The sequence below is a fragment of the Physeter macrocephalus genome, chromosome 16 (genome assembly GCF_002837175.3).
Source record: "Physeter macrocephalus isolate SW-GA chromosome 16, ASM283717v5, whole genome shotgun sequence".
Taxonomy (NCBI): Eukaryota; Metazoa; Chordata; class Mammalia; order Artiodactyla; family Physeteridae; genus Physeter; species Physeter macrocephalus.
This window is the reverse complement of record NC_041229.1, coordinates 68,758,924-68,775,299: the sequence shown is the minus strand read 5'-3', so window position 1 is coordinate 68,775,299 and position 16,376 is coordinate 68,758,924. Positions and strand designations below refer to the sequence as shown.

The 16,376-nt window shown below is 38.3% G+C and overlaps 1 long non-coding RNA gene across 1 annotated transcript; it reads right to left on the bottom strand.

The window, feature by feature from the left end:
- Positions 1-281: 281 nt before the first annotated feature.
- LOC102991053 (uncharacterized) lies at positions 282-16,366 on the bottom strand. Its single transcript, XR_448729.2, has 3 exons — positions 16,233-16,366; positions 11,556-11,610; positions 282-337 (listed from the first exon to the last, which is right to left on the bottom strand). It is a non-coding gene; the product is annotated as an uncharacterized lncRNA (long non-coding RNA).
- Between the last annotated feature and the right edge of the window lie 10 nt (positions 16,367-16,376).

The following is a 16,376-nucleotide window of genomic DNA, read 5'->3' as shown; positions in this document are numbered from 1 at the left end:
GTGGTGTATATGGGTTGCATGGGTGGTGGTGGTTGTGTGTGGGGTGCAGGAATGGAGTAGGAAGGGGAGGGTCAGAGTTCAGACCCTTTTTATTCTTTAGAAACTTCCACACAAGCAACCCTTGGGTCCCTCTCGTTTTAGAACTGACTCACTCTAGCAGTTTAAATAAAATTCATCTTTTCTACCTAATCCCCTTTATTAAGAGAGAAAAAAAAAGTGTAGGATTAGATACAGAACTTAGCTAAGTCAGAAGGCGTGGATTTTAAACCAGTTTTCTCACTAACTCTTGATGGATCCCCACGAGGTCCATTCTGTCCATAGACAGAATTCAGGGTGTCTGTGAATTTAAAAGGGGAAAAAAATTACATCATTATTTTCATCGATGTCTAATTGAAATTTAGCATTTCCTTCAAGAGCTCTCCCAATTCTGCCCTATCTTTCACTTCCTCCCATTTGTAGGCTTAAATTGGCCATGTAGTCCTTTGATTATTAATGTAGACAAGAAACCACAGAGTGTTAGCAGTACTTAACGATTTTTCACCACGAGAAGTCAGACATTTTCTTATTGCTTTCGCATTTGTTGCAGATATCTCAAGATATGATATCTATTCATCACTATTTCAAAATTATGGTACTTAATAGACTTGCTGCTACGTCTTATAATTTAACATGTTAAAAAAGAAGCACATGTACTACTATATCATATATTTGTTTTTTAATATTCTGATAACTATATTTTGATAGAATTGGTTTCCTTTGGATTCTTACGTATTTTTAAAACATCTTTTTTGAGATATAATACATATAACATAAAATTCACCCATTTAAAGTGCACAATTCAAAGGCTTTACTATAATCACAGAATTATGCAACCATCACTATAATCTAAGTTTAGAATATTTTCATCACCACAAGAAGAAACTTTACTCAATAGCAGTCACTGCCTACTCTTTTCCTCTCTATCCCTCAGCCCTTGGCAATCACTAATGTACTTTCTGTCTTTATAAATTTGCCTATTCTGGACCTTTCATATAAATGGGATCATACAATATGAGTCTTTTGTGACTGGCTTCTCTCACTTAGCATGTTTTTAAGGTTCACCCCAGTTGTATCATGTACCAGGACTTCATTTCTTTTTATTGCCACCTAATATTTCATTGCATGGCTATCCATATTTTGTTATTCATATTGATGGACATTTAGGTTGTTTCCACTTTTCAGCTATCATGAATAATAGCTGAAATGCTATGAGCATTCATGTGCAAATGTTTGTGTAGATATATGCTATGTTTTCATTTCTAATGGGTTTATACCTAGGAGTGGAATTGCTGGGTCATATGGTAACTCTGTGTTTAACCTTTTGAAGAATTGCCAGACTGTTTTCCAAAGTGGTTGCACCATTTTATATCCTCACCAGCAGTGTTTGAGGGTTCCGATTTCTCAATATCCTCTCCAACTCGTTATTGCATGGCTTTCTGATTACAGCCATCCTAGCGAGTGTGAAATGGTACCTCATTGTGGTTTTGCTTTGCATTTCCCTAATGGTTAATGATGCTGAGCACTTTTTCACATGGTTATGGGCCATGGGTCATGGTATGTCTTCTTTGGAGAAATGCCTATTCAAATCGTTTGCCCATTCTTTAATTGGATCTTTTGTCTTTAATTATTGAGCTGCAAGAGTTCTTTATTCTGGATAGAAGTCCCTTATCAGATCTAATTTTTCTTCAAAAAAAAGACGGCAGAAAAGAACAGACATGCTTAGAAAAATCCAGACCTTGGTGTCATTGTTTGATTATCCTTGTGCATGAACCAATAAATCCTCCTTATTGTTTAAAAAAAAAAAAGTTAGATTCTAAAATTAGATCGTGGTGATGGTTGTACAACTCTGTAAATGTACTATAACTGTACATACCTTAAATAGATGAATTTTATGGCATATGAATTATATTTCAATAAAGATGTTTTTAAAAAGACAAAAGAGGGGCTTCCCTGGTGGCGCAGTGGTTAAGAATCCACCTGCCAACACAGAGGACATGGGTTTGAGCCCTGGTCTGGGAAGATCCCACATGCTGCGGAGCAACTAAGCCCGTGTGCCACAACTACTGAGCCTACATTCTAGAGCCCACAAGCCACAACTACTGAGCCCGCGTGCCACAACTGCTGAAGCCCATGCACCTAGAGCCCGTGCTCCGCAACAAGAGAAGCCACTGCAATGAGAAGCCCGCACATTGCAACAAAGAGTAGACCCACTCACCGCAACTAGAGAAAGCCCGCACGCAGCAATGAAGACCCAACAGAGCCAAAAATAAATATAAATAAAATAAATAAATTTAAAATAAAATAAAAAGACAAAAGAAACCATTGCCTAATCTAGTCATAAGGTTTACTTTTATGTCTTCTAAGAATTGTATTGTTTTGGCTCTTACATTTAGGATTTTGATCCATTTTGAGTTAATTTTTGTACACGATATAAGGAAGGGGCCCATCTTCATGTACTGTACATTATTTTATGTTCTTAAAAACATTATTATGAGAGGGAATCCACAGGTTTCACGAGTCTGACTAGGTGGGTCCATGTTACAGAAAAAGGGTGAAATCTTTGATCTAGAAATTGGACTATACCCTTACTTCCCTGGTCTCAGTTTCCTCCCCTGTAAAATTCATGGGTGGGATTGAATTGGGAAGCCCCTTCCAGTTCTGTGGTGCTCTTTACTATGTACACATTATGGGTGGAAATCAATGATTCTTTTCTTAAGAAAATACGTATTTATGACACCAGCTGCTTTATTTAAAAGGAAGCCATTGTTGGGCAATCGAGGGAGGGCTCAACCAGAGCTCTGGAAAGTGTTTTAAGGGGTAGAGGTGACACGATAGGGGAAGGAAATGTTTTCTATTGAAAAGCAGTCAATTGCCTTCAACAAGTTGCCAACAAACTGGGAAAAGACTTCTTTTCCTCTGGTTTCAGCTGAATGCCAGCTTTTGGAAGGTAAATAGAGTGGGCTAGATGAAAGGATTACAAACATCCCCAAATGAGGGAGGGAATTATTTTGTACAAAGTCAGCAGGAGGAGAGATGCCATACATGCAGCTGAGGCACCATCAGTGAAGTCATCAAAGGGGAAGAAAAATCAGGAAAATACAATCAGAGCTTTGCTTTTACAACTGTAAAGGGACTTTTACAATTTTACGATTGTTCCTCTATATTCTTTACCTTTAAAAAAAATTTTTTAAACATGGTATGGAGGGTCTTCAGTATTTATTGTTTGGGTCTCTTTCAAAATTAAATAATTATGAGATAAGTCATTTGCATTTTTAAAAGCTTTAGCATCAAATTCTTTTTTAAAAAAATAAATTTATCTATTTTATTTATTTATTTTTGGCTGCATTGGGTCTTCATTGCTGAGTGCAGGCTCACTCTAGTTGCGACAAGTGGGGTCTACTCTTCATTGCAGTGCGTGGGCTTCTCATTGCAGTGGCTTCTCTTGTTGCGGAGCACGGGCTCTAGGTGCGCTGGCTTCAGTAGTTGTGACACACGGGCTCAGTAGTTGTGGCTGGTGGGCTCTAGAGTGCAGGCTCAGTAGTGTGGCACATGGGCTTAGTTGCTCTGTGGCATGTGGGATCTTCCCAGACCAAGGCTTGAACCCGTGTCCCCTGCATAGGCAGGCGGATTCTTAACCACTGTGCCACCAGGGAAGCCCCAGCATCAAATTCTTTAAGCTATTTGATCATTGCCTATATGCATTGTAATTTTTCCTGGAATCTATTTCTACACTGTGGAACTACAGATCATAATTATAAAAGGAAAGCAAAATGTTTGCAAAAAGTTGCATTAAATATGGCGTTTTTAAAAGACTACAGGATGCTCAAGCTGTACAAGTTTGATAATATTAAATATTTAGCAGGGTGTATATTTATGTGCCTAATAGTAAGTCTGGGATTTTATCACCTGTGTATATAATAAAGTGTCTATTTAAAAAAAAAAGATCAAAATTTGCCTGTTGGTGAGTTTGTAATTAGATAACAGAGTGAAACCACCTAGCTTACGACCAGAAAGCATGTGGAATTGTATCTTTGCCACTGTATTAAGTAATATTATGGACTGAATTGTGTCCCAACAAAGTCCATGTGTTGCTTTGCTGTATACTTGAAACTAACACAACATTGTAAATCAACTATACTTCAATTTTTAAAAATCCATGTGTTGAAAAAAATAAATAAAATACTACGGGATATTTGCAGAAGGGCTAACATAGTCTCCTGAAATATGTAAGCTATCTACCCTGATGCATAGAACACGTTAAATTCTGTTTCTGCAAATTTTGCAAGTCTTTTTTTTTTTAATTAATTTTTTATTGGGGTATAGTTGTTTTACAATGTTGTGTTAGTTTTTGCTGTACGGCAAAGTGAATCAGCTATACGTTTACATATCCCCTCTTTTCTGGATTTCCTTCCAAATTTTGCAAGTCTTGTGTTGATATCCATTTAAATGAACAGTAATCCTTAATCAAGGAGGGGAAAATAATCCTTAGGGGCTTGAATGTCAGGACTTCCACTTTTCCTCTTCCCAGCACCTTTTCCTCAGGTTCTTCCCCCTTCCAAGAAGGACTGACTGACAATGTGGGGGAAAAGAGTGTGGGCAGAGAGGAAGCAGGGTCAGAGCTCAAGAGCCCTGCCAGTTAGTCAAAGGTCAGCACGGAAGGGACTGTCTGTGAGAGGACGAGGCAGCTGACTTCTCTTGAGCCAGCTGAACTAGATGGTGGCCAGTCTCTATCTCCTCGCTGAGCTGGAGTCAAGTCCCCACGGTTTTATGGGGCCCCATAAAGACAAAAATGCTCTGTAGAACAGGGTCTAGCTTCACCTTTTTAGGTGAACAGGCCAGGTTTCAGCCGGGGATCAAGGGAGCGAGGACAGAGAGGACCAAACTGGTATGTGCTGCTTCAGAAACTTACAGGCTGATTTGGAAAGACTGAAACTAAATAAAGACTTCTTATTAGCATAGAACTAGAGTTATGAAATCTAGTCAAAGGGTTGTATGCAAGGATGCTGGGTTTTTATACATATACTCTCTCGGTGACAGGGAAAAACAGTGAAAAACAACATTCTAATTAGGGGAGAAAACTATTGTTTTTCATAAATTCCTAACATTTCTCATGCCAACAATTTTCTTTTGACACTAGAACACAGGAATGATGCTCCCAAGTTTTTGCCCCCCCTCCTCAAATTGAAAAGGGAAGTAAAATTCTTTTCTCAGAAATAAAATGCACAGTAAAAAAACAAAGAGCATTAAACTAACATTAGATGACTTATTCTAAACGATGTTCCCCTTTAATTGGACTTTTCTTCAGATTTTCTAAGAGGAAAAGTTGACATCTAACTCCATGTGTTAGTTTCTTTTTTTCCTTTGTAAATTTTTTTCTCACACTTACTTTCTGGTGGGAGTAGTATTTTATTCTGTGAAAATCCAATTACAATCCATCAGTTATTATTATCAGTTATTAGACATTTATGTTCAGAACTGATGGACCTTTTTGCTCTTTCTGCATTTCGATGATCTCAGCTTATTTTCTGGAAATGTGCATTGAACCAGAAGTGATATCCTATCCCCCCTGAGGACAAATCTTTCCTAAATGCCTGTCTAGCTCACTGTGTTTTTCACAGAAGGGAGAATCCTGAGGACTGGGTCCAACGGGGAGGAATATTGCCCAAGATGGCCTGAGACAACATAGCTGGATGGCGAGTCCCAATTTTCATCATCTTAGTTGCAGAGAGACAAGGTCATGGCACAGAAGACAACCTTCTGCATTTGAGAGCCAGGCAAATGCAGAGAAGCAAGTAGGAAAGCTGAAACCAGGGGAGTGAAGGTCTGAACAGAGCTAGGTGGATGGAGAGGGTCAAGGGAAGGGTTTGGGTTCTGAAGCCACAAACCGGAAGCAGGTGCCAGAGTGCCCTTTTATGTCAGCTGTTGACAGCGGTTCTGCTGCTTGGAGGAGCCACCCAGCACTCCAGGCTAAATGCTGCAAAGCAACAGATATATCAGATCTGTTTTTATTCTCTCTTTTATATACTTTATTTTCATCTCAGTACTCTATGGTTTTTTTATCCTTTCATTCTTCCTTCTGTGGGTTCCTGTTTTGTTTTTGTTTTGTTTTTAATTTTACAATTTTATTTATTTTTTTATACAGCAGGTTCTTATTAGTCATCAGTTTTATACACATCAGTGTATACATGTCAATCCCAATCTCCCAGTTCATCACACACCCCCACCGCCCTCCCGCCACTTCCCCCGCTTGGTGTCCATACGTTTGTTCTCTACATCTGTGTCTCTATTTCTGCCCTGCAAACCGGTTTGTGGGTTCCTGTTTTTAAACTCCATTCTCTACAGCTCTAGACTCCTTTTCGGACTTTTAAATTTTGTTTTCTTTAAGAGTGTTGTAAAAACTAGCACTTGTGCTGTTTTTGTTTTTGTTTTTCTTTGTTCATGTAGTCTGATCTGGAAACCAGGACTTTATGTTGGCCTGGATTTCTCAGGTCTCTAATCGACTCTGTGGAAAGTAGAATAGCTTGGCAACAGGCATAATAATAATAATTAAAAATAACAGTGAGCACAGAACTAAGAAATGAGATTCAAAAATAAGAAGGAAAGTGACATAGGCTTTCATCTGAAAATATCTATTCTGGCCAACAGAGAAACACACTTACAAATCAGTTAATTACATCCCTCTATGTAGAGAAAAGCAAAACCATAGGGAAATTCTACCTTCAAGTGTAAAGTTTGCTTCGTGTATTACCTTCTGGTGAAATTCCCAAACCTTTGAAAACCCAAGATGAAAACAATGGCTGCCACTAGAAAGACTTCCAAGGATACTTTTAAAACAGAGTAGGTTTGTTTTTCTGGTACAACGACTTCAGAGAAGTTCTCACTTAAATCCATGCATGGTCATTTTATATCTCCCATTTATGCCCTCTTGTTTGCGGAACTTAAGTCTAGTGAACGAGTTATTTTAAAAAATACTTTTTGAAATTACCCCCATCCTAAACAGCAGGACTGCTGTGTGTATACTAGTGCTCTGGAAAGGCACAAGTCAGGTATTGGGTGTAGGCACAGAACAAACCGCATGGTCTGCCTTGGCAGCCCTGTCCTCACCTGCAGGCTGCCCACACACACACTGTCTTCCAAACGGTGCTCCTCTGATGCCAGATGGCTGACTGAGCTACTGTGGGAGGGAGCCTATGGGAGGGGAGGGAGGAGGGGATGTGGATAAAAATTTTATAAACTAAACTTCAAGCTGAAAACTTGATTTACCCTTTCAGCCCAATTCACATTGGAAGTCCCATCTTTTCTTAAAAATCTTGGACACTGAAGAGTTAAAAGGGTATGGAAGCTGGTGTAGCCTGGGGCTGTCATCCAAGGCCAGCAGCAGGAAGGGTTTGGCTCTGGCTAGGCTACAGACAGGCCATCTGGATGCAGGGAAGGCCTAGAATGCCAGAAGCAGCTTTTCTTTTTTGGTGTTCGGCTTCATTAAGTTCAGCCTGGGGAGAGTCTCTTTGGTTTAAGACCCAAACTGAGAGTCTTCTTTGAACAGGGATTTGATATTTTGAATTTTATATAAAACAAACACCCACTACATATACTCTTTCAGCAAAGAAGGTCATGAAAAGCAATGTCCTCGATTAAACATATTTTAAAAAGGATGTAGACCAGATTCACTAGACTTACAAATACATAGAAGCTATGTGTAGTCTTTAAATAACTTTGCTAGGAATAGATAAATCTGGGTAGGTTATCTGAGAAAAAACAAATTCTATTTTTTATATAGTACCGCTCTGTGACTCTTATGAAGAATTCTTTCATTGTTTTTCCTATAGTTCACTTGGAAAAGCAGTTTCACCACACTGAAATTGCTTTTAGGTCTTAAAAATTATTTTCTTTCTTCATTTTTATTTTCTATTTAATTATATAACATTTGGCATAATGTTAACGTGGGCCAATTGTAATTCCTTTCACAGGAAACTTTTCTTTACTAAAATTGAGAAAAACAAAACTCTGCAGGGAAATTATAGCAACTTCCTACTCTATATCACTCATGAACATACACTCTGTTTGGAAACCACCCTCTTTAAGAGATATGATCTATTCTTCCCTAGCTATAGCAGTCTTTGTTGGATTTGTATGTGTTATTCTTAACAATGAAAGGAAAAGGTGAATGTAAATTCACTTGGACAAAACAAAGCAGGAAAGAGAGTATTATCCTTAAGAGAATTCTTACCTTAAGGAAAAGAAAATGCACGTATCTTTCTGGGTGGGGAAGGTGAAGGGGGGAAGGGGTGGGTGGGGATTTTTTCTCTCCAAGGCATTAATTGCCACCTAGCAGCAGAGGAGGGAATTGCGCACATAACTTTGGACTTCAATTCTAGAAAATATTGGTTTTAAAGGGCACATTACTTTTATTATGATCTAAGGAATTACTAGCCTAGGGATTGACTTTTTTTCTCTCTGTAGCGAGGAAAGAAAAGGAACTATAACAAGTGAAAAATTTTGCCTTATTTATAAGAATGCTCTTTCCATCCTAAAATGTCTCTATTCTTTTGTTTCTCAATGGTTACCCTTGCCACCTCAGCAACAGGCCAAAGGAAAAGAAATTCTGAAGCCACTCTGACACCAAAAAAAGGCTGGCTTTGGCCCATTAAAGGAAGAAATGCCTGTTTTTAATATAGAAAGTAGTTTTCCAAACAATCTCAGAGTTATTTTTATGAAAATGAGATCAGAATATATTTTATTTTGCTAGGGCAATAAGACGCCATCTATTTTGAAAATTAAAAGACTTTTTTTTTATAAAGGATGAAATAATTTCCAGATCAAATGATTATTCAAATGTGTTAAAGAAGGGCATCCTTATTTCAAACTTCACCAACCATGTTTTTATTTTTGTAGCAGTCAGCCATACTGAATGCCAAAGCTTTAGAGTCTCTATAATTGTGTATCATAGATCTTGGCAGCTAAATAAAAATACCTAAAAATTTTCAAAAGAGATTAAAGCAAAATTAAACAGTTAAGAGGACTTCAAAAGCTAACAAGTTGAAAAACCTCTCAGCTTTACTCTTGGCTAAAAGTGTATCTTATTTAAGGTGTTAGATATGGGGGGAGGGAGTGGCTCATTGTATACTTCCAATTTGTCACTTTTTATCCATATAAATAACAGGTATTGCCACTATATTGATTATATGAGCATATTATCACTAAGGCAGTCAGCAACATTTTGGAAGACAAATGCTGGTTTTAAAAGTAATAATAATAGTAGGTAAATTTACTGACTATTTACCATGTGCCAGGCAGTGTGCTAAGCACTTTAAATGAGAAATTCACTTATCACAATAATCATAAAAGATACTGGTCAATATGATCTCGATTTTACAGGTTTAAGCAACAACAACAACAACAAAACAAAGGTTCAGAGAGGTGAAATAAGTCATCGAAAGTCTCAGAGCTTGTAAGTAGCTAGGCTTAAATACAAACCCAGCTCTGTCTTAAAAGTGGAATGCCCCAGCTTTCAGTTCCTGGAATTCTTTCCTATCTACTCTCACTCCAATCTCATGGCTCTGAATAAATCTTCTACGATGATGACCCCCAATTTTGGATCTCCATCCTGGACCTCTCCACTAAACTCCAACTCATATGTCAACTTACTACTCCATATCTCCATTAGAATGTCTCAGAGACATCCCAAACTTGAAATATACAAAACCATATCCATCATCTTTCCCGCCAAGCCTACTCCTCCCATCTCTCCTTTGTCACATTTCATTGCAACTTTTTTCTTCCATTTGCTCAGGCCAAAAACGTTAGCCGTTTTGAAACTTCTCTTTCTCCTACATGTCACATCCAATCCATTAGCAAAGCACTGTTGGCTCTGTCTTCAAAATATACCCAGAATCCAACTACTTCCTATAATCTCACCATTACAACTCTGGTCCAAGCCATTGTCATCTCTCACTTAGATTACTGTAGGCTTGATCTTGTTAACCTCCTTGGCCCCCTATAGTTTGTTCTCAACACAGTGTCAGGATAATCTTTTAAAAAGTCAGTCCTGAAATGTCTCTGTTCAAAACCCTCTAGTAGCTTTCTATCTCACTCAGAGTCAAAGTCCTTATTGTGGCCTAAAGGCCCTATATTATCTGCAGCCCCCAAACCACTTCCTCTCTGATTTCATCCCATATACCACTCTTCCTCAGGAATTTTTGTCTGTTTTGTTTACTGAGGTATTCTCAGCATCTTAGTAATAATGCTTGGCATATAGTAAGGTAATCAACAAATATTTGTTCAATTAAAGAGAAATATCTGACTCTAAAACCTTTCCTTTTCATCATTCCCTTCTATGAATATATTGGTGGCTTTGTGAATTGAAGGTGATTGGCTGGATTATTCACAGTGGCTCTTGCATCAGAGCCCCACTTGTAGACGGATAGAAGAAACATTTTGATCTCTTGGGGTTTTAATGGCTTTAGGCTCCTTTAAGCATGATTTAAAGATTTGGCTCAGGGTACATCCTGATTCTTAACCAGCAGTTGCAAAATTGATCAGTAAGGGTATTCTGCAGAAAGAATAGGCCAGAAAAGTGGCACTACTCTGTTTAAAGACCATTTTTAGTCACTTCAGGATTTTTTAGAATTAAATAAAAATATTCGAATAAGAGCCAAGTTGAAACTTTCCTATGCACATGTAACATTTATTGTTACTCAACTATCTAGATGACATTCTGTAATAATTTCTTAATTTCTGGAAAAAAAAAGCATTTCTCAACAACTCAAGTATGCCAATGGCTTTTGTACAGGCCTGTCTTTTGGTCACACACACTGAGGAGGAAAATTATCTTATATACTTTAGATAGAATTCTAAAGTGTTAATCTTCCAAATTATGTCTATTAATTTCAATTTGTTCTATCCCAAGCTTAAGCTCTTACCCAAAGAGAATCTTAGCTTCTGAGTATCTATTAAAAAAAAAAAAAAAAAAGGTTGTAGTGGATACAGATAAGGCTACCTTTAGAGTGAGCTATCTAAAGGCTATCAAATGTTGGTTAAATAAATTATGATACATTCCTATGATGGAATACCTTACGGTTATACAGACATGTAAAAGCATGTGACATGAAGAAATGTTTGTGGTGTAATGTTTAAATTAAAAAGCAGGTTAAAAATAAGCATATATAATTGGATACAAATTTTTGTGGCAGTTTACTTTGTTGAGATACTAATTCTATGTTTTCTCCTATCCCCCTGCTTCTTGACCCCATTCAAGCAGGTATCCAGACCTCAGATTCCTCTAAGGCAAAAAGCAAAAGCTGCATGGAGACAAATATAGGCTCTCCCTATATTTTGAAATGAGAAGGGGGAAAAAAAAGAAAGGAATGCCTTTGAGGAGGACGTGGAAGAGATTCCTCAGGATTTAGGAGATGGAAGCCCATAAGTTGAGTGAACATCTAAGACTCCTGTCTTGCTCTGTGACAAAACCTCAGAGAGGAAAGCTGCACCTGGGTGCAGGGGGTGCTGAATTTACTCACTTGATTCCGGATTCTTGAGTTCTCAGGGTGGTAAGAAATATTGGAGTCCTCAGACCTGAAGGGAAGATGGCACAAAAGGGAATCTCAGCAGTAAATCAATGTGGACTGACGACCAAATAATTTGAGGTAATTCCAGGTATTTCCACAATGATTAAGGCCCTAGAAACTTTGTACAATCCTGGATGGAGAGGAAATGCTCAATAATAACTGAGATTGACTTTCCCACCAACATGGCAGGATGGGAACTCAGGGTCCGATTCATGTTGATCTAAAGAAATGCAATATTTCTTTCTATGGAATGAGTCACACCCCACAATAGGCATATGCACACAAAGACAATGTATTACATATTATAAATATTGAAAAATGTATTATCAGGATAATTTTCCTCCCTTCTTTGATAGATATTATTGTAGGGGGAAAATGACTAAATTTCTAATAGTAATTTTCTCTACCTAGTGGATTATATGGGGTTATTTTTCAAACTGTCTGCATTTGAAAAAAATTAAAATAAATGTATATTCCTCTTATAATTGGAAAAATATAAAACCAACTGTAAGCTGACTTCTTTCCTATATATTTGATAAGGTAGAAAACAGGAAAGGGCATATATCATTTTAGGTTCTATTTTCCAGCTATTTCAGAGCCACCAATATTAATGTGCCTAGAAGTGTAATATAAACTAAACTTCAAGAAAAGATAACAGATTTTTCTCACATCAAAAAACTGATGTAGGGGCTTCCCTGGTGGTGCAGTGGTTGAGAATCTGCCTGCCAATGCAGGGGACACGGAGCCCTGGTCTGGGAAGATCCCACATGCCGCGGAGCAACTAGGCCCGTGAGCCACAACTACTGAGCCTGTGCGTCTGGAGCCTGTGCTCCGCAGCAAGAGAGGACGCCACACTGAGAGGCCCGCGCACCGCGATGAAAAGTGGCCCCCGCTTGCCGCAACTAGAGAAAGCCCTTGCACAGAAACGAAGACCCAACACAGCCAAAAATAAATAAATATTAAAAAAAACACAAAAACTGGTGTATACCTACTGCACCCTGTAAAAACTGAAAATATTATTGTATCTGTCAGGGTCCCAGCAAGAAACAGATGGCACACTCAAAAAGGGCAACTGAAGAGAATATAATCAGAATGTGAGGCAGGAAACAGCAAGAGATGATGCAATGTATTTATTACCCTCTCTCCCTCCACGTTGGCCAACCTGGCCAACGTGAAGGGAGAGAGGGTAATAAATACACTAATCTCTGTCTCCTACTGCCTTCTGATCTCCTGCTAGCACGCTCCATCAGCTGAGCTCAACCAGAAGCCAGAGGGGAAGGGAACTTGCTGATGTAACCTCTAAAGGGTGATGCAGATCTATAGGGGCAGCAGAGAATATGTGGCACAGTGACATTAAAGTACAAGTAAATCTGTCATTTTGCTATAAATATTTCCAAATTTAAAGATTTCTACTAGAAGAGTACTATAAACAGAGTTTTGTACTTTAATCTTTGAATTGGAATATCTGCAATATATTTGGAATTATTACTACTGCTAAAGTATTCTTACTCATCCACGAATTCTAAACTTTATTGAGTACCTAGCTTGCATGATACATTAGATATATATATTATACAAACAGAAATATAGCACAGTCCCTGTCCTCCAGGGGTTTGATTTACTAGATGGAGACAAACTGTAAATAAATAAGTACTATTGTTATATGTGTGTAGCAAGATGTTAAAATGGGACTTTCTGTCTCAGTTTTGGCTGAGGCTCTAAGGAGAGTAAAGTGCCAACTATTCCCACATTCCACAGTAAAGTGGAAGACCACCAAAATTAGAAATTAAAAAACAGAGGGGGGCTGCTTTTGTCACTTTTAATTGTCTACCCATTTCCTCACTTCATGCCTAGGGAGAGAGGCTTTAATGGAAATTAGATATAGGACCCCTAAGCTGGGCGTCACGGTGGTGGATTAGTGTCTGGCTTATATCTGAGGAACTCATCCATTCAATACTTATAGAGCACTTATTAAGTATAGGCACTATTCTAGCCACAGGTGACTACAGAGGTGAACTAAATAGACGAAAATCCTCTGCCTTCATAGAGCTAACATTCTAGTGGAATCTAGGCAGCAAGAAATTTTGGTTGGCTAACTGTGAAGATGAGTTTTCAATTTTGTCAGTCTATACTCCCATAGATGTGAGGCAAAGCCATTCTGTGGGTGTTTCTTTCGGTCAGATATGGGCTACCAGAGAGGATCAAGTGGAAGTGTGAGGAGACCTCCACAGAAAGAAGCTGGAGGTGTATACAACAGATGCTAATAACCAACACTGAACCTTAGACCAGATGACATATATTTACCCAAGTGCAAGTGAGGGACTGTGAGCATTTGCTCACTGGGGATGCAAGTGTTTCCAAAGAATGCATAAAGTAACGAGTCAAGTGTAAACACCTGCTCATCTCAGAGAGCATCAACAGAACTCTACTAGCCACGTTAAGAACTCTCTTGCCCTTTCCTCTATTTCATCTGGGGAGAAGTAAGGCCACCGAGTTGGTGGTGGTGGTGGGAGGGGGCATGAAGAGAGATTTTAGGCTGGGACATAGAGAAGAAGTCAACCATTCCCCTTTCACCATGGCAGGCTCAAGCTGGTAGAGGAGGGAAGGGGCTTTGCTATTATCTGCCAGTTATTATTATGCTGGACTTATTAACTACTTATCTGAGGCTATTGAATTGCCTAGTTAACTTTTTTTTTTACTTGAATGTCAGAAGAGTCATGATATTTGTGCCATATTTCATTCACAGAGCAGGGAAGAAATAACTCCACAGGATGTGTTTTAACATGTGGTGGGAAAGTTTTGTGCAATTGCACCCTACACATCTCATTTAGCAGAGAGCTCCTACAAATCAATGAGAAAATGATTAACAAATTAATAAATTGAGACAGTGGTTGAGAGTCCGCCTGCCGATGCAGGGGACGCGGGTTCGTGCCCCGGTCCGGGAAGATCCCACATGCCGCGGAGCAGCTAGGCTCGTGAGCCATGGCCGCTGAGCCTGTGCGTCCGGAGCCTGTACTGCGCAGTGGGAGAGGCCACAGCAGTGAGAGGTCCGCTATCCAGTATTGGTGAAGCCATAAAGAAAGTGGAGTCTCAGGCACTCTAGAAAATATACCGATATAGCTTTCTTTTTTTTTTTTTTTTTTTGCTATTTAGCCATATTTATCATGATTGAAAATGTGGGTTCCCTTTGAACCTGCAATTCTATTTCTATGAATTCATCATAAGGAGGTAATCAGGAAAGTACACAAAATGTGTGCATGTACAAGAATATTCATTATAGTATTTTTATAATAGCAAAAACTTAGAAATAATCTAATTGCCCATCCATAGTTAAATAAATTATTGTATTTCCACACAACTGAATACTACGCAACTATTTTAAATAATATAGATTATTACTTATGGACATGTTAGATGGCCACAACTTTTTATGTCTAGTATAAAACAGTTTAATATGACTTTACTTTTAAAAAGGTTATATATTTATTATACATGTGTGAGGCACATGAATATAGAGAGATATGTAGAAAAGAACTATCAAAATGTTTATGTGCTATATAATAATTTTAAATGATCATTTATTTAATCATTCATTTAACACTATTTATTAAGCTCTTAATATGTGCTAGGCATTATGCTAGGTGCTGTGAAAACAAAAGAAAACAATCTGTTAATTCAATCTGCTAAACTAACAGTGATTTTGAAAAATGACAACAAGCAGTACTGGTGAGTTTAAGAAGGGGAGCACTCTCATATACTACTGTTGAGAATATATTTTGGTAAAACATTTCTGGAGAGCAATTTAGCACTTTTTATGAAAGACTTAGAAATACCCATTTCATTTGACCCTACAATTCCATTTTCAGGAATTTATTCTAAAGGAGTATAGATGTACACACAAAAAATATGTCAAGCAGCTCATAAATGAGTTGCTTGGGAGAAGGGTAATCTAAATATTAAACAATGGGGATTTGGGTAAATAAAGTATCATATGTTCACAATGCAGAATACTAGGGAGTCACGTTTAACCTAGAAAATGTTTAACAGGAAAAATGTCCAAAATATACAAGTGACAAGGTTTAAAAGGAAGAGTGTGGTACTAAACTGCTGGGAACTTGAGCAAATCACTTAAATGATCTGAGTCTCTTACTTCATCTGCAAAGCTTAGATACTTAAGGACCCTCTCAACTCTTACCTTTCCTGAGTCTAGGTACTCATCCTTTCTTCTTTATAAAGAAAATAAGTCATCATTGGCAGTCGGTAAATGTTAGGTTGGCAGCTGATTGCAGAGCTGTCCTAAACTATTTCATTTGGGGACTTACTAAAAGATTGCTCACAAAAGAGAAAATACGTGTCTTGTAAGAAAATGTCCACTTTTTTCCTTAGTAGCCTAATCTTTCAGGCATCGTGCTTGATTTTGAGGGCACAGAAAGACATTGGTGCCCTTGAAGAGTTCAAAGTCTCTTAGGCGGAGGGAACCAATAATGATGTTAAAGAGTGATAAATGACAACAAAGCCTTGAAAGATGAGTTCTCCAAGGAGTAGGGAAAAGGATTCCAAAGTAGAAAGAAAAACATGTCTACAAACAAGATACTCGAGGAAGAGTATGGTTCACACACAGAAACGAACCATTATTTGTGGCCTTTCTTGCAGTCTCGTTCTTCTCACACTACACAACACCCCACATCTCTGTGGACGCTGAAGGAGAGGTTGAGCCGCACACTCGCTCACCCGGAGTCTCAGGTGCATCTGGCCGGGTCGGTGAGAAACTGG